Here is a 26,559-nt window from a genome sequence, read left to right as displayed (position 1 = left end):
AAAATAGCTAATTGAGTACCAATTATTAAATACTATATTAGGAGAAAAAATAATTTTGGTTAATCTGTTTCATCATTAGAAATATCAATAATCAGATCCAATGTGGCTTCATGAGGAAACTAAATAGAAATAAATTTTAAGAGGTAAAGAACTCGAAAGAAACATTCAAATAGTTTTAAAACAATATAATGTAAGCTTAAAAGTTCAGACGATCAGACAAAACTCCTATGTAACTGTATAACCAACTGGCACAATAAGAAAGAAAAGGATTGAATGGGGAAAACTGCCCAAATAAAGCAAAAAGGAAACACTAGCAAGCTGTGAGGGTCAGGCACTTTGGAAGAATCTCTAAAACCTGTATTAAGAAGATTTCTTAAATATCCCATAGGCAGAAAAAAATATTACCTAGAGAATCACAGGATAAATTATTTGGTGAACATGAAGTGTGAGGTAGCTACATTATCTATTTGTGAGAATGATGGAGTATGGAGTTCCCCATGAAGCAGGAAAACTGTACCCTAGAATAAATAAGGACTTCTACTTTAAGCAATTTAAGTCATATTAATCAAACCTACATATATAGATGTATGGAATAAGCTAAAAAATATAAACATATCCAAATAAATCCAGTTATCGGTAGATTTAGATATCCCTGGTTATATTATCCATGCATGCGTGCTCAGAGGCTTCAGTCGTGTCCGACTCTTTGGTACCCTATGGACTGTAGCCCACAGGCTCCTCTGTCCATGGGATTCTCCAGGCAAGAGTACTGGAGTGAGTTGCCGTGCCCTCCTCCAGGGCATCTTCCCAACCCAGGGATCAGACCCACGTCTCCTGCATTGCAGGCGGGTTCTTTACCACTGAGCCACCAGTGAAGCCCATATTATCCATAAAATATTCATAATATAGTAAAGAGAAATGAAAGAAATTCAGGATATTTAGAAGTTATTTTCAGCTATTTAAAATGTTATAAAGGATAACATTTATTCATTCCACTAACATTTGAAAGTGTAGTGAAAGTGTTAGTCTGTCAGTCTTAGTCATGTCCTACTCTTTGCAACCCCATGCACCATAGCCCACCAGGCTCCTCGGTGCATGGAATTCTCCAGGCAAGAATACTGGAGTGGGTTGCCATTTCCTTCTCCAGGGCATCTTCCCAACCCAGAGATCAAATGTGGGTCTCCCACAGTGAAGGCAGAGTCTTTACCATCTGAGCCACCTTTCATATACCAAAGGATAAAAAATAAAATGCATAATTCTTGCTCTCTCTTTACTAATAATGAAGTAGTTAAAAAAAAAAAGGATGGTAGTGCTATACAGTAAATACTATAATTGAGTCACCAACAAGGTGCTGTGGAAGTACATCTCACACAGAACATGACAAGGAATTCCCGGAAGGGTAAATTCTTATTAGATAACCAGGAGTTAGCTCACTTGAAGGGCAAAGGAGAACAGTATGTGAAAAAACTTAAATGTTATGAAATAAAAGACATAAAAAAGTTTTATGCGATTTAGGCACTGGAAAATGTGGGAGGGTATCAGGAGAGGAAGCTATAGAGCTGACAGGAGACATTACTAAAATAACTTTTGTGCCAGTCTAAAGAAATTAAACTCTATCCTGAGATGCTGTTGAAAGAGTAAAAGAGAGATGGATGATCATGTTCATATTTTATCTCATTATAACAAAGGGTAGAGAATGAATTGAAAGCATAGGCTGGAGGCAAAGAAGAGGGGTAGAAAGCTGTTATGGGGATCTAAGCAAGAGAAGGTATGAAGGCAGAGTCGGGATTGAGTAGTAGGGTCAGTAGGAGTCAAGGGTCAGTTATGGGTGGTGCATGAAGAGCATTGTCAGAAGTGGAATGCTCATCAATTATGCAAACCTTATTTTGACATTTTTAATACAAATCTAAATTACAATGCCTATTTCTGTCATCTTTTATACAGATTATGATAAATGTGTTTGATCTTTTCTTCATGCCTTAGAATCATTATTATGGGCATCAAATATTTTACTCTGTTATGTTACTGTGTTGCCCTTGAGCTATTAAGTTTTATTTAGTTTACAGTACTAGCCTCTACTGGTTAGCTTGGTGAATTCTTCTGTTAAAAGATTTTTTCCCTTACTGCGTAGCTGTAATTTCTTTTTTAAAGTTTAACTTTGTTGTTGTTATTGTTTAATTGCTGAGTCATTTCTGACTCTTTGCGACCCCATAGACTGTAGCCCACCAGGCTCCTCTATCCTTGGGATTTCCCAGGCAAGAATACTGGAGTCGGTTGCCAGTCCCTTCTCCAGGGGATCTTCTGCACCCAGGGATCAAACCCAGGTCTCCTGCATTGTCAGGCAGATTCTTTACCACTGAGCCTCCATTTTGAGGTAATTGTAGATTCACTTGCAATTGTAAAAAATAATACAGAGAGATCCCATGCATGCATGCTGACTTGCTTCAATCATTTCTAACTCTCTATGACCCTTTGGGCTGTAGCCTGCCAGGCTCTTCTTGTCCATAGGATTCTCCAGGCAAGAATACTGGAGTGGGTTGCCATGCCCTCCTCCAGGGGATCTTCCCAACCCAGAGATGAACCTGCGTCTCCTGCAGCTTCTGCCTTGCAGGTGTATTCTTTACCGGTGAGCCACTGGGGAAGCCCAAGATCACATAATACTCTCTATTCAGTTTCCCCCAGTGGTAACATCTAGAAAAACTGTAGTACAATCTCACAGCCAGGATAATGACATTTATGTAGTCAAGACACAGAACATTTCTGTTATTTCACATTGCCCTTTTATATGCACACCCTCTTCCCTCCCACACCTATCCCCTGGAAATCACTAATCTGTTCTCATTTCTATAATTTTTTTTTCATTTCTAGAGTATTATATAAATACTATCATATATATGTATAGTGTATATATTATATATATGATGATTTATGTATGATTCAGGATTGCGTTTTTTCACTCAACCCATTTCTCTGGGATTCATCCAGGTTGCTGGATGAATAGTTTATTCCTTTTTGTTGCTGAGTATTATTATAGTATTACCATTCACCTATTAAGGATATCTGGGTAGTTCCCAGTTTGGAGTTAACTATGAATAAAGCTGCTATAAATATTCATGTATAGGTTTTTGTGTAAGCATTGAGGGCAGGAGGAGAAGGGGATGACAGAGGATGAGATGGTTGGGTGGCATCACCGAATCAATGGACATGAGTTTGAGTAAACTCCAGGAGTTGGTGATGGACAGGGAGGCCTAGCGTGCTTCAGTCTATGGGGTCGCAAAGAGTCGGACACAACTGAGCAGCTGAACTGAACGTTTTTATTTCTCTGAAATAAATGAAGGAGTACAATTGCTGGATAATATGGTGGTTTAGTCTTTTAAAAAACTGCTAAATTGGCCTTCAGAGTGACTATCCACCAGCAGTGTAAGAGTGATCCAGTTTTCCACATCCTAATTGGCATTGATGTTGTAACTATTTTGTATTTTAGCCATTCTTAAAGGTATAGTATGGAGAAGGAAATGGCAACCCACTCCAATATTCTTTCCTGGGAAATCCCATGGACAGAAGGAGCCTAGTGGGCTACAGTTCCATTGGGTTGCAAATAATTGGGCACAACTTAGCAACTAAACAGCAACAACAACAAAGGTGTAGTAGTATGTTGGTGTGGTTTTAATTGATATTTCCTTAATGCCTATTGCATTATATTGCAGAATATCTTTTAATGTGCTTATTTGCCATCTGCCTATCTATGAAATTTCTCATAATGTCTTTTATCTATTTTCAATTTTTTGAAGTATAGTTAATTTACAATGTTAGTTTCAGGTGCACAGCCAAGTGACTCAGTTATACATATATACACATTCTTAGATCCTTTTCCATTATAGGTTATTACAAGATATCAAGTACAGTTCCCTGTAATACACAGTAGGTCCTTGTTGTTTGTTTTTTATCTAGTCTATATGTTGTAATGAGTATATGTTAATCCCAAACCCCTAATTTATCTTCCTGCCCCTCCCACTATCCCCTTTTATAACCATAAATTTGTTTTCTATGTCTGAGTCTATTTCTGTTTTGTAAATATGTTAATTTGTATCATTTTTTAGAGTCCACATATAAGTGGTATCATATATTTGTCTTTCTCTAACTTCATTTGATACGGTAATCTCTAGGTCCATAAGCAAATGGTCTTATTTCTTTCTTTTTATGGCTGAGTAATATTCCACTGTATAGGTATACTACTACTTTATCCATTCATCTGTTAGTGGACATTTTGGTTGCTTCTGTCAGGTTGGTTTATTTCTCTCCCTCAGTTTTTGTCTCATCCATAACAAAGATTTGGAATGACGGACTAATTACAGCTAAAGCAGGCAGGATATCTTGACTGTTGTCTAATCACAGCAAGGATTCAAAACAGCAGACTAGTTACAAATCAACTACAGCTCAAGCAGACAGAACTTTTATTAAACCAGACAGTGGATCGTACACTCCGGAGACGTGGGAGCAGCTGTGGCCACGGCCCTTTGGCTTCCATCTGTATACTTCCCATCTCCTCTCTTGGTTCTGCCCTATGTACCCACCATCAATCAGGAAAGGGAATGCAAATGGTGTATGCTCAAGGTCAATCAGGGAAGGGGGCTTGTCTGGACACATGCAAAAATGGCGTTTTTACATATTCATCTAGGTAGGAGTGGCTGGGAGCTTTGATTAATAGTTGCAAGTTACCTAACAGGCTCTATTGATCCCGCTTTCCCATATTTCAGTCTGTTATAATCATATATATGTATAGAATATTTATGAACCTTTAATGGGCTCCTGGCTGCCTCAGTATACTTGAGGACACTGCTGTGTACAAGAGAGCCTGTGCCAGAGCTGGAGAAGCCCTGTGGTGAGTCTGTATCCACTATGTGCCTAGGGCACATGCGCCCTAGAATTGGAAAAGTCTCTGTGGCGATTTTTGTAGCATATCTGTGAGCGCGCCTGGGAGTGTCTGAGGTGGGGTTTAGAGATCAGCTTGCATCCCTTTCCACCAAGCCACCCCTCATTGTTCACGCCTCACTTCCTACCTAACAGTTCCATGTCTTGACTATTGTCAGTAGTGCTGCTGTGAACACTGGGGTGCATGTATGTTTTCAAAGTAGAGTTTTCTCCAGCTATATGCCCAGGGGTGGGGTTACAGAATCATATGGTGACTATTTTTAGCTTTTTAAGGAACCTCCATGCTGTTCTCCACAGTGGGTGCACCAAGTTAAATTTCCATCAACAATTTAGGAGAGTTCCTTTTTCTCCAGACCCTCTCCAGCATTTATTATTTGTAGGCTTTTTAATAATGGCCATTCTGACTGGTATAAGATGATACCTAACTGTAGTTTTGATTTTCTAATAATTAGTGATATTGAGCATCTTTTCATGTGTCCATTGGCCATCTGTATGTTTTCTTTGGAGGAATGTCTCTTTAAGTCTTCTGTCCATTTCTTTGGGTTGTTTGTTTTTCTGATATTGAAGCTGTGTGAGCTGTTTTTATATTTTAGAAACTAATCCCTTGCCAGTAGCATCATTTGCAAATATTTTATCCCAGACTGTAGATTGTCTTTTCATTTTGTTTATGTGCAAAAGCTGTGCAAAAGCTTTTAAGTTTAATTAGGTCCTATTTGTTTATTTTTGTTTTTATTTCCCTTATTTCAAGAGATGGCTCTAAAAATATTGCTATGATTTGTGTCAGAGTGTTCTGCCTATATTTTCCTCTAGGAATTTTACAGTATCTAGTCCTACATTTAGATATTTAATCTGTTTTGAGATTATTTTTATATGGTGTTAGAGAATATTCTAATTTCATTGTTTTACAGGTAGCTGTCTACTTTTCCCAGAACCACTTCTTGAAAAGACTGTCTTTTCTCCACGTATAATCTTGCCTCCTTTGTCTTCAGTTCAGTTGCTCAGTTGTGTCCGACTCTTTGTGACCCCTTGAACTGCAGCTTGCCAGGCCTCCCTGTCCATCACCGACTCCCAGAGTTTACTCAGACTCATGTCCATTGAGTCAGTGATGTCATCCAGCCATCTCATCTTCTGTTGTCCCCTTCTCATTCCTTCCTTCAATCTTTCTCAGCATCAGGGTCTTTTCCTTTGTCTTAGATTGACTTTTCATCCATATTCTAATTAGATTATTTGCTTTTTTACTGTAGAGTTTTGAGAGCCCTTTATATATTCTAGGAACATATCCTATGTCAAATGTGTGGTTTGCAAATATTTTATTCTGCACTGGAGTTTATATTTTCACCTTCTTAATAGAGTCTTTCCTAGAACAAGTTTCTCATTTTTATGAAGTCCAGTTTATCACTTTTTATAGATTGAGTTTTTGGTGTCCAGTCCAAGAAGCCTTTGCTTAGTTCTAGATCCTGAATATTTTCTCCTAAAAGTTTATACACTTACAAACTGTAAAAAGTTTGTATTTTTACAGTCTAATTGTGTAATCTATTTTGAGTTCATTTTTTTATAGTGTGTGAGACATAGGTCATGGTTTTTTAGTTTTGTTTTGTTTAACCTAGGGATATCCAATTAGTCCAGCATTCTTTGTTCAATAACTATCTTTCCTCCATGAATTTTTTGCACCCTTGTCATAAATCATTTGTGCATATTTATGTGGGTCTATTTCTGGGTTCTCTATTTTTTAACATATGTCTATCCCTCCACCAAGGCTATTACACTGTTTTGATTACTGTGGCTGTAAGTCCTCAAATCACTTTCTTCCATTTTACTCTTCTTTTTCAAAATTCTTTTATTCTAATTATTTTGCCTTTACATATAAAATTAAAATAATCTAGTTTGTATCTGTAAAAAATGTCACTGGGATTTTTACAGGAATTGCTTTATACTTGTTTATCTAAAGTGTGTGGGAAGAATTGACATACTTTCTATGTTGAGTCTCCTAATAAATCCACTGAGTATTTTTCTTTCGATAGTATTTTTTAGTTCTAAAATTTCCATTTGGTTTTTCTTTATATCTTCTAAAGTTTAGTTTTTGAGACTTTCTGTGTTTTCATTTGCAAACCTGTCAACTTGGTGTTGGCCTATGGACTATCTTTTTTCATTTAGTTTGTGATCTTCCTGGTTCTTAGAATGACAAGTGATTTTTCCACTGGAAATCAGACATTTTCACATCTTGTTATGAGACTCTGAAACTTACTTAAACCTTCAGCCTCAGCTGGCTTTCTCTGGCACTGTGCCAGCAGAGGAAGGGAGTGGGAGGGGGAGACACTGCTTCATCGCTGACAGTTGGAGGTGGAAATCTAGGTTTACCCCTCTGTTGACACGGTTGGGAAAGAGACTTCTTATCACTTCCGGGTAGTTGGAGTTACAGCTCCTCAGGTGGTTCCCATTGGCACCACACTGGGAGTGGCCTCATACTGTTAGTGCAAGTTGGTGCAAGTTTTGTCTTTCCACAGGCCTCCTGAACAGAATCCAACCAGGGGAAGTAGAGGGTAGCTCATCACTGCCAGGCAGGTGATAGACTCTCGACTTAGTTACTGCTAATACTGGGCCTGGAGAGGGCATCATTACCACTAGATGGGGTGAAAACCTAGCACTCTACTGAGCTGCTCTGACAGCATTCAACAGCGTTCTGGCTACATTCTGGCGAGGATGGAAACGAAATCTAGGCTCCCTACTCAATCTTGGCTTAGATGGGAAAAGGACCACAGGTCTTTTTTTTAGTGATGTTTGGATGGAGTAGTAAGATTATTGTCAAAAGTTTTCTGACTTGCTACACTGGCCTTTTCCTCTTCATGGAGCTAGAGATAGCAGACTCTTTTTTTTTTTTTTTTGGTGGTGGTGGTGGTGAAGTGAGAGATGGTGCTTTTTTGTCCTGTTGACATTTCTATGTTGCCTATTTCTCCCACTCCAGGTATGGGATATATGAAGCCAAAAGAAAGCTCAGAGAGCTTATGACCATGTTTTCCCTTGGATCCTGAGGTCCCTAGCCAGTGTGCTTCCTTTTCTCCATCTTTTAGACTCTTCTAAATTATTTTTTTAAATGTAATATCCAAGATTCTTATTTGTACTTAGTGAAAGACATAGCAGAAAGTCTGTTTACTTCCTCTTCTCAGAAGCAAAATTTCTTTTTGATGTTAGTATTTCTTCTGGACTTCCCTGTTGGCTCAGTGGTAAAGAATATCTCTGCTAATAGAGGAGCCGCAGAAGTGGGTTCAATCCCTGGATTGGGAAGATCCCCTGGAGGAGGAAATGGCAACCCACTCCAATATTCTTGCCTGGAGAATCCTATGGTCAGAGGATCCTGACGGGCTACATTCATGGGGTCAAAAAGAGTCGGACACTGAGCGCGTACATACACACATATATTTCTCCCTCTAAACGCCTGTCCACCTCTTTTCTTTTATTTCTAATGCAGTATTACCTAAGTAAACAAAGGATTTTGTCGGAACTGAATCTAATAAGAATTTATGTGAATAAGGACTTGAGACTCATGATTGAAATTTATGTGCTTTAGTTGATATTGATATGTTTATTTTAGCTGATACCTCAGCCTTTAGAGAAATGAGGTGCTATTATATTTTCCCTTTGTAGTATGTACATTACTAATTCTATGTGTTAAGTCGGAATATGAATCTTTGTTGTTTGGGTATTTTCCCCTCCAATAAGGGTAATTTTTCATTTTTTATTGTTTTCTTTTCCAGTCAAATGACAGACAATAAGTTGGAAATATGATATTCAACATAGGTTTGGGGCATTCCAAATAAGTTTCAGTCTTTTCAAGTACAAGATGTGTCTCTTTGCCATGCAGTGAAAATTGACAGTATATTCTTGAGCTGTTTTATTTCTTATAGGATATTGGCATTATTGTTTCTTTAAAATGTTATGCTTTATTCTTAAAAACTATTTTTCCAATTCCATTAATTTAAAATATAATATTTTATTCTATTTTTAAATATCTTTAATTATCTCAAAATATAGTTGAGTTTTAAACTTATATGTGACCATATCTCTAGAAAGTTATATCTACCTAAATCTGAATTATGGTTCCAAATAGAAAAAAATCTATCACAGAAGGCCAGCTCTCCAGTTCTGCCTGTGCTGTTGTGATCGAAGTTACTCCTATTCACTATTGTTTGGGTTCTGTTGTTAAAGAAAGTGATTGTCATGGTGGTTACTTATATACTTCTTAAGGAAGTATATAAAGAAAAAGATTATACTCCATAATTGTAGATTCCCAGGAAACCACACAAACAGTTTAGCAAATAGTCATAGTTTTATGAAGTATATCGCCTTGAGCCAGGGTGGTCTACATCTTTCAGATGTCCCTACATCAAAGTGGTCTACATCTTTCAGAATTGTACATTTTAAATAACTCTTCAAAAGTTGCTAAGGCACATTATTCATAGTACCCAATTTAAAAGTCTATTAACAGATGAATGGATAAAGAAAAAGTGGAATATAAATACCATGGATCCATGTCTTGGCTATTGTAAACAGCAATGAATATTGGGGTGCATGTATCCTTTCAGACCATGTTTTTTCTGTATATATGCCCAGGAATGGGATTGCAGGGTCACATGGTAACTCTGTTTTTAGTTTTTTAAGGAATTTGTTCTCCATAGTAACTATACCAACTTATATTACAACCCCAAGTGTAGAAGGATTCCCATCTCTCCACACCCTCTCCAGCATTTATTGTTTGTGGGTTTTTTGGTTCTTTTTCTGATGATAGTCTTTCTGACTGGTGGTATCTCATTGCAGTACAGATTTGTATTTCTCTGATTATTAGTGATGTTGAGCATCTTTTCACATGCCTTTTGGCCATCTGTATGTCTTCTTTGGAGGAATGTCTGTTTAGGTCTTATGCCCATTTTTTTGACTGGATTGTTTGTTTTGATGATGTTAAACCTCATGAGCTATTTGTAGATTTGGGAGACTAATCCCTTGTCTGTCACATCACTTGCAAATATTTTCTCCTAATCTCTGGGTTGCCTTTTCACTTTCTTTATTGTTTCCTTTGCTGACCAGAAACCTTTGAATTTAAGTAGGTCCCACTTGTTTATTTTTGTTTTTACTTGTAGTATTCTAGGTGAGAGATTGAAAAAGATATTGCTGAGATTTATGTCAAAGAGTTGCAGCACTGTTTACAATAGCCAAGACATGGAAGCAACCTCAATGTTCACCAACAGAAGAATGGATAAGAAGACGTGGTGTCGAATATTACTCAGCAATTAAAAAGGATGAAATGGTGCCATTTGCCACAACATGGATAGACCTAGAGATTGTCATACTGAGTGAAGTCAAACAGAGAAGGAGACATATATGAAATCCCTTATATGCATGATCTAAAAAGAAATGATAAAAATGAACTTATTTAAAAAACAAATGGAATCATCAGTTCAGTTCAATCACTCAGTTGTGTCCAACTCTTTCTGACCCCTTGGACTACAGCACGCCAGGCCTCCCTGTCCATCACCAGCTTCCGGAGTTTATTCAAACTCATGTCCATTGAGTTGGTGATGCCATCCAACCATCTCATCCTCTGTCATACCCTTCTCCTCCTGCCCTCAATCTTTCCCAGCATCAGGGTCTTTTCCAACGAGTCAGCTCTTCGCATCAGGTGACCAAAGTATTGGAGTTTCAACTTCAACATCAGTCCTTCCAATGAATATCCAGGACTGATCTCCTTTAAGATGGGCTGACTGTATCTTATGCAGTCCAAGGGACTCTCAAGAGTCTTCTCCAACACCGAAGTTCAAAAGCATCAATTCTTCAGCGCTCAGCTTTCTTTATAGTCTAATTCTCACATCCATACATGACTACTGGAAAAAACCATAGCTTTGACTAGACGGACCTTTGTTGGCAAAGGAATGTTTCTACTTTTTAATATGCTATCTAGCTTGGTCATAACTTTTATTCCAGGGAGCAAGCATCTTTTAATTCATGGCTGCCATCACCATCTGCAGTGGTTTTGGAGCCCAAGAAAATAAAGTCTGTCATTGTTTCCACTGTTTCCCCGTCTATTTGCCATGAAGTGATGGGCCCAGATGCCATGATCTTAGTTTTCTGAATGTTGAGCTTTAAGCCAACTTTTTCACTCTGCTCTTTCACGTTCATCAAGAGGCTCTTTAGTTCTTCTTCACTTTCTGCCATAAGGGTGGTGTCTGCATATCTGAGGTTATTGATATTTCTGCCGGCAATCTTGATTCCAGCTTGTGCTTCATCCAGCCCAGCGTTTCTCATGATGTACTCTGCATATAAGTTAAATAAGCAGGGTGACAATATACAGCCTTAAAGTACTCCTTTCCCAACTTGGAACCAGTCTGTTCTTCCATGTCCAGTTCTAACTGTTGCTTCTTGACCTGCATACAGATTTCTCAGGAGGCAGTTCACGTGGTCTGGTATTCCCATCTCTTTCAGAATTGTCCACAGTTTGTTGTGATCCACACAGTCAAAGGCTTTGCCATAGTCAATAAAACCAAAGTAGATGTTTTTCTGGAACTCTCTTGCTTTTTCAATGATCCAGCAGATGTTGGCAATTTGATTTCTTGTTCCTCTGCCTTTTCTAAATCCAGCTTGAACATCTGGAAGTTCACGGTCACATACTGTTGAAGCCTGGCTTGGAGAATTTTGAGCATTACTTTACTAGTGTGTGAGATGAGTGCAGTTGTGCAGTAGTTTGAGCATTCTTTGGCATTGCCTTTCTTTGGGATTGGAATGAAAACTGACCTTTTCCAGTCCTGTGGCCACTGCTGAGTTTTCCAAATTTGCTGGCATATTGAGTGCAGCACTGTCACAGCGTCATCTTTTAGGATTTGAAATAGCTCAACTGGAATTCCATCACTTCCACTTACTTTGTTCATAGTGATGCTTTCTAAGGCCCACTTGACTTTGCATTCCAGGATGTCTGGAGTAATCACCATCGTGATTATCTGGGTCATGAAGATCTTTTCTGTATAGTTCTTCTGTGTGTTCTTGCCACATCTTCTTAATATCTTCTGCTTCTGTTAGTCCATACCATTTCTGTCCTTTATTGTGCCCATCTTTGCATGAAATGTTCCCTTGGTGTCTGTGATTTTCTTGAAGAGATCTCTATAGTTTTTCCCATTCTATTGTTTTCTTCTATTTCTTTGTATAGATCACTGAGGAAGGCTTTCTTATCTTTCCTTGCTATTCTTTGGAACTCTGCATCAAATGGGTATATCTTTATAGACTTAGAGAATAAACTTATGGTTGCCAGGGGGAAGGATGGGAGGAGGGAATAGTTAGGGAGTTTGGCATCGACATGTACACACTACTATATTTAAAACAGATAACCAACAAGGTCCTACTGTATAGCACAAAGAACTCTGCTCAATGTCATGTGGCAGACTGGATGGAAGGGGAATTTGGGGAAGAAAGAATACATGTTTATGTATGGCTGAATCCTGTTGCTATCCACCTGAAAATATCGCAACATTGTTATTCAGCTATACTCAAATACAAAACAAAAAATTTTTAAGTAAAAAATAAGTAAGTAATTCAACACCATGGATTGCTACTCAACCTTAAAAAAAGAAGGAAATCCTATTATTTGTGACAACATGAATGAACCTAGCGGACATTATACTAAGTGAAATAAGCTAGATACAGAAAGACAAATATTGCATGATCTTTCACTTACACTTATATGTAGACTCTAACAACAAAATTGAACTCATGGTAACAAAGTGGAATTATGGTTTCCAGAGGCTGGTGGGGAGGATGTGGGATAAAAGGAGAGAGATTGATCAAAGAGTACAAACTTTCAGTTATAAGGTGAATAAGTTTGTAAACCAAATGTACAGCCTGGTGACTGTAGTTAATAATAATGTATTATAAAAAATAATAATGTATTATATGCCAGAAATTTGCTAAGAGAATAGAGCCCAAGTTATCACACAAAGTAATCAGAGGTGATGGGTGTGTTAATTAGTTTGACTGTTGTAATCATTTCACAGTGTGTACATATATACCAAAACATCATGTTGTAAACCTTTAATACATACGATTTTTATTTATCAAAAAAATTTATTTTTACATTGCCAAAGAAGACCATGTTTCTTCTGTGAAAAAGTGTAATTCCATGGTAAATGGGAGGCAGCAACATACCCTTCCAGTGCTGAATTCTGCAATGTCAGAGAAGCTGTCTCTCATTTTTTTTTTTTTTAATTTTTTTATTAGTTGGAGGCTAATTACTTCACAACATTTCAGTGGGTTTTGTCATACATTGATATGAATCAGCCATAGATTTACACTTATTCCCCATCCCGAACCCCCCTCCCACCTCCCTCTCCACCCGATTCCTCTGGGTCTTCCCAGTGTACCAGGCCCGAGCACTTGTCTCATGCATCCCACCTGGGCTGGTGATCTGTTTCACCATAGATAGTATACATGCTGTTCTTTTGAAACATCCCACCCTCACCTTCTCCCACAGAGTTCAAAAGTCTGTTCTGTATTTCTGTGTCTCTTTTCTGTTTTGCATATAGGGTTATCGTTACCATCTTTCTAAATTCCATATATATGTGTTAGTATGCTGTAATGTTCTTTATCTTTCTGGCTTACTTCACTCTGTATAAGGGGCTCCAGTTTCATCCATCTCATTAGGACTGGTTCAAATGAATTCTTTTTGACGGCTGAGTAATATTCCATGGTGTATATGTACCACAGCTTCCTTATCCATTCATCTGCTCATTTTTATCCCCAGATCCTTTTATTCCCACAGTCCTTACCACAGTGCCTGACATATATTAACATAAAAGAAAATCAGTAACTACTCATCAAGTGACTAGGAAGGAACTACATTAATCATCACTTTTTTAATAAGCAAAGTTTTTAAGTAAGACTTTATTTTATTGAGCCTGTTACTGAGTTTGGGAGTGGAAACATCTGCTTTTTAATCACGTTCCATCCCTTTGTTTAATTTGATTTGGTCTATCACAGTCCATATTTCCTATGATACAAGAAAGTGCTGTGTGAAATTATTTTTTGCTATCTTTATGCATTTTATCCCAGAGAACAGAGCCACTGTGGAACATTATAAAATTATAGTGATAGTAGTTTGCTATCAAAATGACTTTCTGATTATAGCATGGAAAATAATCACTTCCTAGCTTTGGAAATCCATCATTCCTCATTGCCAAATTGCTGAACTGGTGTTATTTTCTCAATATTTTCTCAATCTGAAAACTGCTAATTTTTTTCTTTTACTCAGCTCAGAACCTTTGCATGCTATTTTTTCAGCCTAAAGCATCTCCTTCCCCCTCATTCTTTTCATGACTGGCCTTCTTATTCTGAAAATTGTATCTTAAATGTCATGTCTCCAGAGAAATGTTCCCTGTTTACTTTATTTAAAAGGAGTTCCCTTGGTTCCCTATCATGGACTAAAGTTTCTTTACTTCAGAGCACTATGACAATTAGGAACTCTTTGTTTACTTGAATAGATTGCCTCAGTAGATTATAAATAATTACATAGACCATATCTGTTTTACTTACCCCAGCAGATAAATTATTAAGTTAAAATAATAAATAACTGCTTTTAAATGTGCACTGATCTATTGATGTTAACATGTGGTCAGACATTGTTCAACAATTATTTATTGAGCGTCCACCAAGTGCAAGGCTTTGGTATTCCAGAAATACCAAAATTCCAGGAATTCTAGAAATTAAGTTTTCAGTCCCTGTACTCAAAGAACTGAATATGATGGGGAAGAGACAGTTCCTATGCGATTAATTCTTTGATTCAACAATGAATATTCCAAGCAGGATGCTGTGTGCTGACCCAGCTGTCCTTCTTAATATACTGAGAGTCTAACAAGTAATACAGAAAACTGAAGAGATTGTTACAGGTTAGTGGACAAATACTATAAGAAAATCAAGCTTAGTGTTCTTTGGGAAGCCAGTTTTGTTACACGTGATGTCAGAGACAGAAATGCTTTAGAAAAAGAGAGAAAAATTACCCCAAAAAGGCTGTTACAACCAGCTAAAACCAGACTTCCTAGTTTAGACTACCAGTTCTTTCACTTAGTGATTAATGTGACCTTAGAAAAAAGTACTTAACCTTTCAAAGACTGAATTTTTTCATCTGTAAAATACTTAACTCAGGGAACTGTTGTGAGATAAAGCAAGATAATACACATAAAATACCTGTCATATACAATGCCTGACCATAGTAGCACCTGGAATAAATGATTATTATTATTATGTCATTTTCACAGGTTGCCTTATGTGTAGTAATGAACTTTTCTTTCCCAGCAGTCTTCACCCAAACTTCCTCTTTAAATCAGTCCCTAGAATCCAGATTGTATCCCCTGTCCAGAATACAAAGGTCAGCTATATAAACTCTTACCCAGGTGCAGAGTGCCTTTCAGAACACAGTAAATGTGGAAAACGTTCATCCCCTCCAAAGCAAAATGAAGGCTTAAAACAGGTGAAGATGTGATTGTATTAGAAACTATTCCTAGAACCTCAAATTTAGATTAGTATGGATAAAAGTAAATTTTTAGGTGTGTAACAAGTTCTCTGCTTAACAGCTTCTGTTTTTCTCTATGATGAAGTATGTGAGAGGAAAATAGAAGGTGATATTGTAGAAAGGTAAAAGAAACTAGTAGATATTTGATAGGTATAAAGGATGGAGTATGAGGAATCATTGTTGCCCCTCATTATCACTCCTAACCTGTCTGTTTTCTTTAAAATCCTCCAGCTCTTTTGAAGCACATCCAGTCAAACTGTGTTGCTTGCCACTCTGATTGTGGTTATCTATAGATCCTCTATGTCATCCCTGAAAGTTTTAGCACCTGGCTCTTTTTGTCTCCCTACCACTCTTCTAGTGATTGTTCTTTGTAATTTCAATATTTGCCTAAACCATCCATCCAACCTGATGGCCTGTTATTTTCTTGAACTTCACCCTCTCATTGACCTCAGCTGTTACCAATTGCTTCTCTACCTCCTAAACCTAAATTTCAAGCATTTCAATCTCTATACCTCCTATCTTTCCTTATCACTTCCTCCTAGTACTCTGAATTCAGCAATTCTAAGACCCTACCCCAGTCCACTTGTCTTATCACCGTTTTTCTGTTCATTGTGTACTCAGTCATGTCTGACTCTTTGCAACCCCATAGACAGTAGCCCACAGGCTTCTCTATCCATGGAATTTGCCACGCAAGAATACTGGAGTGGGTTTCCAGGTTCTTCTCCAGGGGATCTTCCCTACCCAGGGATTGAACCCACGTCTTTGCGTCTCCTGCATGCATGCGTGTTAAGTTGCTTCAGCCATGTCCAACTCTGTGACCCCGTGGACTGTAGCCCTCCAGGCTCTTATGTCCATGGCAAGAACAGTGGAATGGGTTGCCTTGCCCTCCTCTAGGGGATCTTCCTGACCCAGGGATGAAACCATGTCTCTCCTGTTTCCTGAATTGGCAGGCAGGTTCTTTACCACTAACACTACCTGGGAAGCAGTTTCTTTACCACTGAGCCACTTGAGAAGCCCCTGTTCATTCCATCCCTTGTATCCTCGCTTTTATTCAAACTGAATAAAGTGATCTATCATTATCATTCCCTTGCATATACTAATACCTCCAAATCCCTTGTAGTTAATTTCTACCCTTATAACAACCACTGTTCTGATTTCTATAATCAGAATTCATTTTGCCTGTTATTGTACTTTTGTTTCTGGCTTCTTTTTCTTAATGTTGAAAGTCATCCTCATCATTATATATATATATACATATATGTATATATACATGTATCAGTAGGTCATTCTTTTTTATTGTTGAGTGGCATTGCATTGTAAGAATATATCATACTTTGTTTATCCATTTTCCCATTGATGGACATGAAGTTGTTCTAATTTAGGACTATTAATAATGGTACTGACTGTGATAATTCAAGCTGAAGTGGTAAAACATGCAAGAATTGATAAGAAATTGTTTTTGTGGGTGTGTGTTTCATTTCTCCCAAGTAAATACCTAAAAGTAGAATTGCTGGGTCTTAGGCTATATGTGTGTTTATCGGTGTATGAAGCTGTCAAACAGTTTTCCAAAAGGGCTAATCATTTTACATACCCACTACCGATGTACATGAGCCCCAGTAGCTTTTTAACCTTCCGATTCAACCTTTTCACATTTAGCCATATAATAGACTTTAAATGGTTTTATTTTGCAATTCCCTGATTAGTCATTCCTGTATAGTTTTTGTGAAGTCCCTGTTCTAATACTTTGTTCATTTTTTAATTGGATTTTCATCTTCTTGTCATTGTAAGATTTTTTTATGTATTCTGGAGGATACAGTTTCTTTGTCAGAGATATGTATTGTAAGTATTTTCTTCCAATTGGTGGCTTGCCTTTTCATTTACTTAATGAAATCTTTCTAAAAGCAGTTTTAAGTTTTAATAAAGAACAGTTTATCAGTTTTTTGTTCTATGGATAGTTCTTTTTGTGTCCTCTGTAAGACATTTTTGTCTACTCCAGGGTTATGAGCATAGCCTTCTTGGTTTTTTCTAAAACATTTATAGTTTTAGCTTTTTAGTTTAGGTTTATCATTCATCTCAGTTTGTGTGTAGTATGATATAAAGGTTGAGGTGGTTTTTTCCTTTAAGTGTATCTAGTTGCTCTGGCACCATTTGTTGGAATTGTTTTCTTTTTTAGTTTAGTGGCCCTGGCCTCTTTTTTCAAAAATCAATGAATCGTGTATGGGAAGGTCTGCTTCTGTGTTGCATATTCTATTCTACTGGTCTATATATTCCATACCAATACCACACTGCCTTGATTATTGTAGCATTATAGGAGGAGAATTTTTCATATTTTATTTTTCTTCTATAGCAGTTTTGCTAACATTTCTTTTAAGAAGTTAGTCCATTTAATCTAAGTTGTTCAATTTACTAGCATAAAATTGTTCATAATGCTTTCCTATTTTTTAAATGCCTGGGGTATTTGTAGTGATCTTTCATTCATGATATTGATCATTTTTGTTTGCTTTTTTTTTCTTCATCACTTTTGATAGGAGTTTATCAATTTTATTTAGATTTTCAGAAGCAATATTAGTCTATGTGGTCTCTATTTTTTGTTTAGTATTTCATTGGTTTCTTTTCTGATTTTTGTTTATTCCTTTCTTTAGAATAAATTTGTTCTACTTCTAACTTCTTAAAATAGAAATTAAATTATTGATTTTAAAACATTCTGTTTTTCTAATATAGGCTTTTAAGGCTATTTCCCTCTTAACAATCTTATAACTACATTTAACAGGTTTGATATGCTATATTTGCATTTTCAGGTAGTTTAAAAAGTTTTCTTTTGATTTCTTCTTTGACCTGTGGCTTATCTAGGAATATATTGCTATGGTGGTTTTTAATTTCCAGTTATTTGGATCTTTCTTAGATATCATAATTGATTTCTAATTTTTTGGTCAGAGAATGTGTTCTGTAGGATTTAAATTTTATGAGATTCATTGGTATATATGTTATGGCCCTACCTAAGATTTCTTATGGTGTACTTGAAAGAATGTATATGTTGTATCTAAAACAGTTGGTTATAAACAGTTCTATAAATAACAAGGTCAAAGTAATTGATAGTGTCCTTCAAATCTTCTATATTCTTACTGGAATTATTTATTTGGTTGTTCTATCAGTTATTAATAGTGGGATGTTACAATATGCAACTATGATTGTGGATTTATCAGTTCCTCTCTTTAGTTCTGTTTGTGTGATGTATCTTGATGATCTGTTATTTAAGTGCATACATATTTATGATTGTTATGTTTTTCTGATAAACTGACCCTTCTCTCATTATGAAATGTTGTTTTTCATCTCTTGTAATACTCCTGTCTTAAGGCCTACTTCATCTGGTATTAATATATTATATATATATATATTTTTTTTTTTCCATGGTTTTTCATCCTTTGGCTTTCATCCTATCTGTATTTGCAGTGGTCCTCTTGGATTTTGCTTTATAACCAATCTAGCAAGTGTTTCAGTTATAAACTGTGAATAACTATGAAAGGTTTGAGATTTTTAATCAGCTTGCAAGCTATTGATTGAGCTAACACAATTTCACATATGTTGTGGTGGGCTAAAAGAAAAACATAACCCCCCTAATTCGAAGATAGACTTTCCATAGGAAAAGCAATAGCCAAAGAATATCTTGGGTCAATTCCCAACCTCCAGGCCCCAAAGGGCAATGCAGTGAAGGCCACAGCAGTTACATATGCGGTAGGATTCATTACAGAGTAGGAAGCACAGAATTGGGCAAGTCTAATGCCCATCCTCCCCTCCAGAGAGAGAAACATCTTATCTTTACTCTGGAATGTAAACAAGTAGAGATCTCTATCTTTACTACCCCAGATTGTCTCCAGGAAGAAAGACCTTTCTAAGCTTTACTATCCTGGAATGTCTCCTTATACAAACATTTTTAACTAGGCTGTAAATGCCTTCAAAGAGGACCTGAACTGTGTAGAAACATGAAATATTCATAGAGAATTATCTCCCAAAACCAAGACTCTGCTTTTTAAATGGAGTGTTTAGTTCATTTACAATTAATAATTATTGAAATGGTTTAATTTTGGTCTATAATTTAACTTTGTTTTCTATTAATTCTTTATTTTTTCTATTGTTTTTGTTTTCCTCCGTCCTGTCTTCCTTTGACTTAGAAAAAAAAAAAAAGTTTCTTTTTTTCAGTTTTCCTTTTTTCAGTGGCTCTTGGAATTGCAATATTTATTTGTAACTGTTTATAGTCAATATTAGATCATTTCACATAAAATATAAGGATCTCAACATTTTAATTATGTTTACCCACCTCCCTGGCATCGTTTGTGCTATTTTTGTCATTTCTTTTATACCTATACATATTATAAACCCACAATACAATATTGTATTTTTTTAATTAAACCTCCAGTTGTCTTTTTAACAGTTAAGGAAGAGAGAATTAATATACCCTTTTCCATTTACCTACATATTTATTGTTTTCAGTGTTCTTCATTCCTTTGCTAGATCCATGTTTCCATCTGGTGTAATTTCCCTTTAGCCTGAAGAACTTCCTTTGGCATTTCTTGTAGTACAGGACATCTGGCAATACTCTCAGCTTTTGTTTATCTGAAGATAACTTTATTTTACTTTCAGTTTTAAAAGATAGTTGCAGTGAATCCACAGTTCTGAGTTAACAGCTATTTTCTTTAGCACTATAAAAAGGCCACTCTCTTGTCTTCTGACCTCCATGTTTCTCATGGAGAAGTTAGCTGTCATTCTCATGAAACGTTAGCTGTCATTCCTATTTTATTCCTGTATATGTAGTATATGTTTTTTCCTGTAACTACTTTTAATATTTTATGTTTGGTTTTCATTAGCTTGACTTAAATTACCTAGGTCTGTGGTTTGATATATATCTTTATAGGAGTTCACTGAGCTGCTCTTATCTGTAATTTAATGTTTTTCACCAAATTTGGAAAATTTCAGGCCATAGTTTTTCAGACATTTTCTATCTTATTCTCTTTCCCTTCTATTTCTGGGACTCCAGTTATACATATATTGTACTACAGACACAGAATAATGACCACTTACCATTTGGTGACCCACAGGTAACTAAAGCTGTTACTCATTCTTTTGCCCTCTCATCTGTGCTGTTGTTCAGACTAGATGATTTCTAATTAGTCCTCAAGTTTACTGACTCTTGTGCTATCAGTAATCTGCTACTAAGCCTACTAGGGGAAATTTTCCTTCCAGATATTGTACTTTTCAGCCCCCAAATTTCCACTTACTTCTTTTTTAAAATAACTTTTATTTCTCTCCTCAGTACGTTTTTATTTCCCTTTAAGTATTCAAGCTATAAAAAGTTCTCATACATTTGCTAGTCTGTATCTACTAATACAAGGGCTTCCTTGGTGACTCAGTAGTAAAGAACCCTCTTGCCAATGCAGGAGACATAGGTTTAATCCTTGGGTCAGGAAGATCCCCAGAGAAGGAAATAGCAACCCACTCTAGTATTCTTGCTTTGGAAATCCCATGGACAGAGGAGCCTGGGTGGAAGTCAGACATGACTTAGTGACTAAACAATAACAATCTACTAATATAAAGCCAGTGTAAACATCGATTATATTTTCACTCTCTTACAAGAGTAATAATGGATCAGTTCAGTTCAGTCACTCAGTCGTATCTGATTCTTTGTGACCCTGTGGACTGCAGCACGCCAGGCTTCCCTGTTCATCACCAACTCCCAGAGCTTGCTCAAACTCATGTCCATCAAGTTGGTGATGCCATCCAACCATCTTATCCTCTGTCATCCTTTTCTCCTCCTGCCTTCAATCTTCCTCAGCATCAGGGTCTTTTCTAATGAGTCAGTTCTTCGTATCAGGTGGCCAAAGTATTGGGGTTTCAGCTTCAGCATCAGTCCTTCCAAGGAATATTCAGGACTGATTTCCTTTCGGAAGGATAGGTTTGATCTTCTTGCAGTCCAAGGGCCTCTGAAGAGTCTTCTCCAACACCAAAGTTCATAGCGTCAATTCTTTAGCACTCAGCTTTCTTTATGGTCCAACTCTCACATCCATACTTGACTACTAGAAAAATCATAGCTTTGACTAGACAGACCTTTGTTGGTAAAGTAATGTCTCTGCTTTTTAATATGCTATCTAGGTTGGTCATAGCTTTTCTTCCAAGAAGCAAGTGTCTTTTAATTTCATGGCTGCAGTCACCATCTGCAGTGATTTTGAAGCCCAAGAAAATAGTCTGTCACTGTTTCCATTGTTTCCCCATTTATTTGCCATGAAATAATATATAACAAATTTGCAATTATTATTCCTTGCTTACTAGAATCTTTTCAGAATCTTTTGTCTTTTCAGTAACAGTAAAGTGGTTATAATTTTTCCTGTTTTAAGCTTCTAAACAACAAATAACTTGTTTCCCTGTTTTTGTGTCTACTATGCCAAGTAAATGTTTAGTGTCTTACCTGATGATTCAGATATAAGCTATTAATGAACCAATTTACATATTTGAATTATAGAAAAAAAAATTTTTTTTATTTGACAAATTCCCTTAAGCATCTGGACAGCCATGGATTTCTCAAGCCACCTCTCAGATATATAGTTTTGTCTAGAGTAAGCTTCACATTGGCCAGATTAAAGGACAGAGAGTGCATTCACCCACCCTAATTTTTGTGACAATCAAAACTCCTTCACAAATTTGTAAGCACCCAAGGAAGGGGAAATATCCCAGTGTTGAGAACCACTGTATTAGAATAATTAAAGGAAACTCTGTTTTAAAACAAAATTTTTATAAAATTAAATGACAACTATGTGTTTCCTTATGGATTAAGGGAAAATTGTTTAAGAAGTTGTATTAATCCTTCTATAGGCCTTCTTAGTTTCTAACCTAGCTTCCTTCTTTTTAAGTCTTCACTGTGAAAGCTCTTCCTTCTTCAGAAAACCAAACCGCCTACCAGAAAAGTTTATTAAAATAGGTGCTAGTCTGATATGTCCATTGAGCACTTAAGATGTAACTAGTCCAAATTTAAATATAAAGCAACACTTAGTACAAAAAAGGATATAAAATATTTCAATAATTTTTACATTGATACATGTTGAAATGAAAATATTTGAGACATACTAAGTTAAATAAATACTGAAATTCTCCTGGTTTTCAATGTGGCTACTAGAAAATGTAAAATTATATATACAACTTACATTTTATTTCTCATGGACAGTGCTGATAAATTATATCTCAGTATGGAGACGCTTAAGTGTTCATCTGGTTGCGCAGTTGCACAAAGGATCTTATAGCTACACTTGCTTTGTACATTACATAAGGTTGAGAAAACATCCTTCATATCAAAGACCTGAGGGGATTCTTATTTTTTATTGTGATAAAATATGTATAACATAGAATTTACTAGTTTAACCACTTTTAAGTGTATAGTGAAAGTGAAAGTCGCTCAGTCATTTCTGACTCTTTGCGACCCCACGGACTATACAGTCCATGGAATGCTCCAAGCCAGAATCCTGGAGTGGGTAGCCTTTCCCTTCTCCAGGGGATCTTCCCAGCCCAGGTCTCCTGCACTGAAGGTGGATTCTTTACCAGTTGAGCCACAAGGGAAGACCTTTAAGTGTGTAGTTGTGACATTAGGTACATTCATAGTGTTGTGTAACCGCCACCATCATCCATCTCCAGACCTTTTTCACCTTCTCAACTGAAACTTTGTGCCTATTAAATACTAACTTCTCATACCCTCACTCCCTCCAGCCCCTGGCCACCAGTACTGCACTTTCTGTCTCTATGAATTTGACTACTCTAGGTACCTCAAATGTATGCATCTCTAGGTACCTCATATGTATGTATGCATGGTAAGTCGTTTCAGTCGTGTCCGACTCTGCAACCCCATGGACTGTAGCCCACTAGGCTCCTCTGTCCATAAGATTCTCCAGGCAAGAATACTCGGGTTACCATGCCCTCCTGCAGGGGATCTTACCAACCCAGGAATCCAACCCACATCTGTTAAATCTGCCTGCATTAGGCAGTCAGGTTCTTTAGCACTAGCACCACCTGGGAAGCCCAGGTACTGCATATAAGCGAAATTATATAAGATTTTTCCTTTTGTGATTGACTTATTTAACTTAGCAGAATATCTTCAAGGTTCATCCATATTACAGTATGTGTCAGAATTTCCTTATTTTTAAGACTACATAATATTCCATTGTACGTGAATATTATGTTTTGATTATCCATTCATCTGTCAGTGCATGCTTGAGTTACTTCCACCTTTTGGCTATTGTGAAAAATGCGACTATGAACATAAATATACAAACATATATTTGAGTCCCTGATTTCACTTCTTTGGGGTATATTCCCAGAAGTGTAATCATATGGTAATTAAATGTAATTTTCTGAGGGCTCACTATACCATTTTCTACAGCAGCTGCTTGTTTTACAGTCCCACCAGCAATGCATAAAGGTTTCAATCTCTCCATATCCTTGTTAACAGTTGTAATTTTCTGGGTCTTTTTATAAATATAATAGTCATTCAGATAGTTCCAACCAATGGAGATCTTTGGAAGGTTGTATAGTGACCTATGGCATTAAAAAATTTAAAGAGTTCTTGCCAACTGCCTCCCAACCCCATGTACTCCCAAGAGATACTTGACAGTTTCTCTACCAGTGAGTTGTACCAGTGCTCCTTCACTTTTTTCATTACCCAGGAGATATTATTGACACATTCACACACACACATTTTATGAACAAAATTAATTTTTTGACATTAGTTCTTTGAATATAAAATCAAGTGCCTAGGGACAGTCAGAAATAAATGAAATAGGAAAGATAAGAAAAATAGGGAATGGGAGGCTTCCAGTTCATAATGGTAAAATAGAAGGACATTCATTCATTTCCTCCTGCAAGAGCACCAAACTCACAACTAGCTCTTGAACAACCTTTGACAGGAGGACACTGGAACCAACCAAAAAAAAAAAAGAGATGTCCCACATCCAGAGACAAAGAAGAAGTTACAGCAAGATGGTAGAAGGGGCATAAACATGATAAAATCAAATTCCGTGTCTGTTGTGTGGGTGACCAACAATCTGGAGAGTAATACCAAAGAAGTTCTCTCACTGCCGTGAAGGTTTGGAGCCTCATGTCAGGCTTCCCAGCTTGGGGATTCAGCAAAGGGACTGGGAATCCACAAGGAACTAAAGACCAGTGGGATTTGATTATAGAACTTCCACACAACTGGGGAAAACAGAGACTCCACTGTTGGAGGGCAAAACAAAATCTTGCATGCATCAAGACCCACCAAGACTGCTTTCCCCCTCTGTGGCGAGAGAAGAAGTGACCCCACAGGAGACTGACCAGTCCTACCCGCCAGTGTTAGAGAGCCTTCTGGGGAGGCATGGTCTGCAGTGTCTCACCAGGGGCAGGAGCAGTGGTGGCAGCAGGAGCAGTCCTGGAATCTGCCTCTCAGTGTAAGTCCTCTTGCAGGTTTCCAGTACCCCTACTGTAGAGCCAGTAGACCCCAGGACTGGTCACCTCAGGCCAAACAACTGACAGAGAGGGAGCGCAACCCCACCCATCAGCAAATACTTGGATTAAGGTTTTACTGAACATGGGCCTGTCCACCAGAGCAAGACCCGGTTTTTCTGCACCCCAAGTGTCTCCCATCAGATGCTTACACAAGCTTCTTAGTCTCATCCACCAGGGGTAGACAGAAGAAGCAAGAAGAACCACAATCCCACAGCAGCTAGAACAAAAGCCACATTACAGAAAGTTAATCAGAATGAAAAGCAGAGGGTTATGTCCCAGATGAAGAGACAAGGTAAAATCCCAGAAAAACAACCAAATGAAGTGGAAATGGGCAACCTTCCAGAAAAAGAATTCAGAACAATGATAGTGGAGATGATCCAGGATCTTGGGAAGACAATGGAGAAGATGCAAGAAATGTTTACCAAAGACCTGGAAAAACTAAAGAACAAACAGAGATACACTAGAAGAAATCAATAGCAGAAAAACGGATAAGTGACCTGGAGGACAGAATGGTGGATATCACTACAGCACAACCGAATATAGAAAAAAGAATGAAAAAAAAGTGAAGATAGCCTAAGAGACCTCTGAGACAACATGAGAAACAACATGAATAGGGGGTCGTATTTAAACAGCATTCACATTATAGGGGGTCCTAGAAGGAGAAGCGAAGAAGGCAATGGCACCCCACTCCAGTACTCTTGCCTGGAAAATCCCATGGATGGAGGAGCCTGGTAGGCTGTGGTCCATGAGGTCTCGAAGAGTCAGACACGACTGAGTGACTTCACTTCCACTTTTCACTTTCACGCATTGGAGAAGGAAATAGCAACCCACTCCAGTGTTCTTGCCTGGAGAATCCCAGGGACGGGGAAGCCTGGTGGGCTGCTGTCTATGGGGTCACACAGAGTCGGACACAACTAAAGTGACTTAGCAGAAGGAGAAAAGAGAGAGAGAAAAGACCTGAGAAAATATTTGAAGAGATAATAACTTAAAGCTTACCTGACATGGAAAGAGTCAGTCAGGTCCAGGAAGTGCAGAGTCCCAGGTAAGATGAACCCAAGTAGGAACACACCAAGACATATAGTAATCAAAATGATGAAAATCAAAGACAAAGATAAAACATTAAAAGAGACAAGGGAAAGATGATAAAGGTTATCAACTGGTTGCTCCACAGAAAATCTACAAGCCAGAGGGAATGGCATGATGTATTTAAGCCAATGAAAGGGAAGAACCTACAACCAAGGATACTCTACCCAGCAAGACTTTCATTTAGATTTGACAGAGAAATCAAAAGCTTTCCAGAAATCAAAAGCAAAAGTTAATGGAATTCAGCACCACCAAACCAGTTTTACAACAAATGCTAAAGGAACTTCTTTAGGCAGGAAACACAAAAGTAGGAAAAGACCTATAAGAAATAAACCCAAAATAATTAAGAAAATAGTAATAAGGTCAATCATACATATCAATAATTACCTTAAATGTAATTGGATTAAATTCACCAACCAAAAGACATAAACTGGATGGGCAAATGAAGAATGTGCATGTATGAACTTTCACTTACCACATGAGTCTAC

The 26,559-nt window shown here is 37.3% G+C and overlaps 1 protein-coding gene across 8 annotated transcripts in view; it reads left to right on the top strand.

The window, feature by feature from the left end:
• CEP126 (centrosomal protein 126) overlaps nt 1-26,559 on the top strand; it is a 105,929-nt gene that overhangs the window by 9,350 nt on the left and 70,020 nt on the right. The window lies entirely within an intron of this gene.

Source organism: Cervus canadensis, chromosome 11 (genome assembly GCF_019320065.1).
Source record: "Cervus canadensis isolate Bull #8, Minnesota chromosome 11, ASM1932006v1, whole genome shotgun sequence".
NCBI lineage: Eukaryota > Metazoa > Chordata > Mammalia > Artiodactyla > Cervidae > Cervus > Cervus canadensis.
Note: the sequence above shows the minus strand (reverse complement) of the source record. Positions and strands in the feature narration are given on the sequence as shown.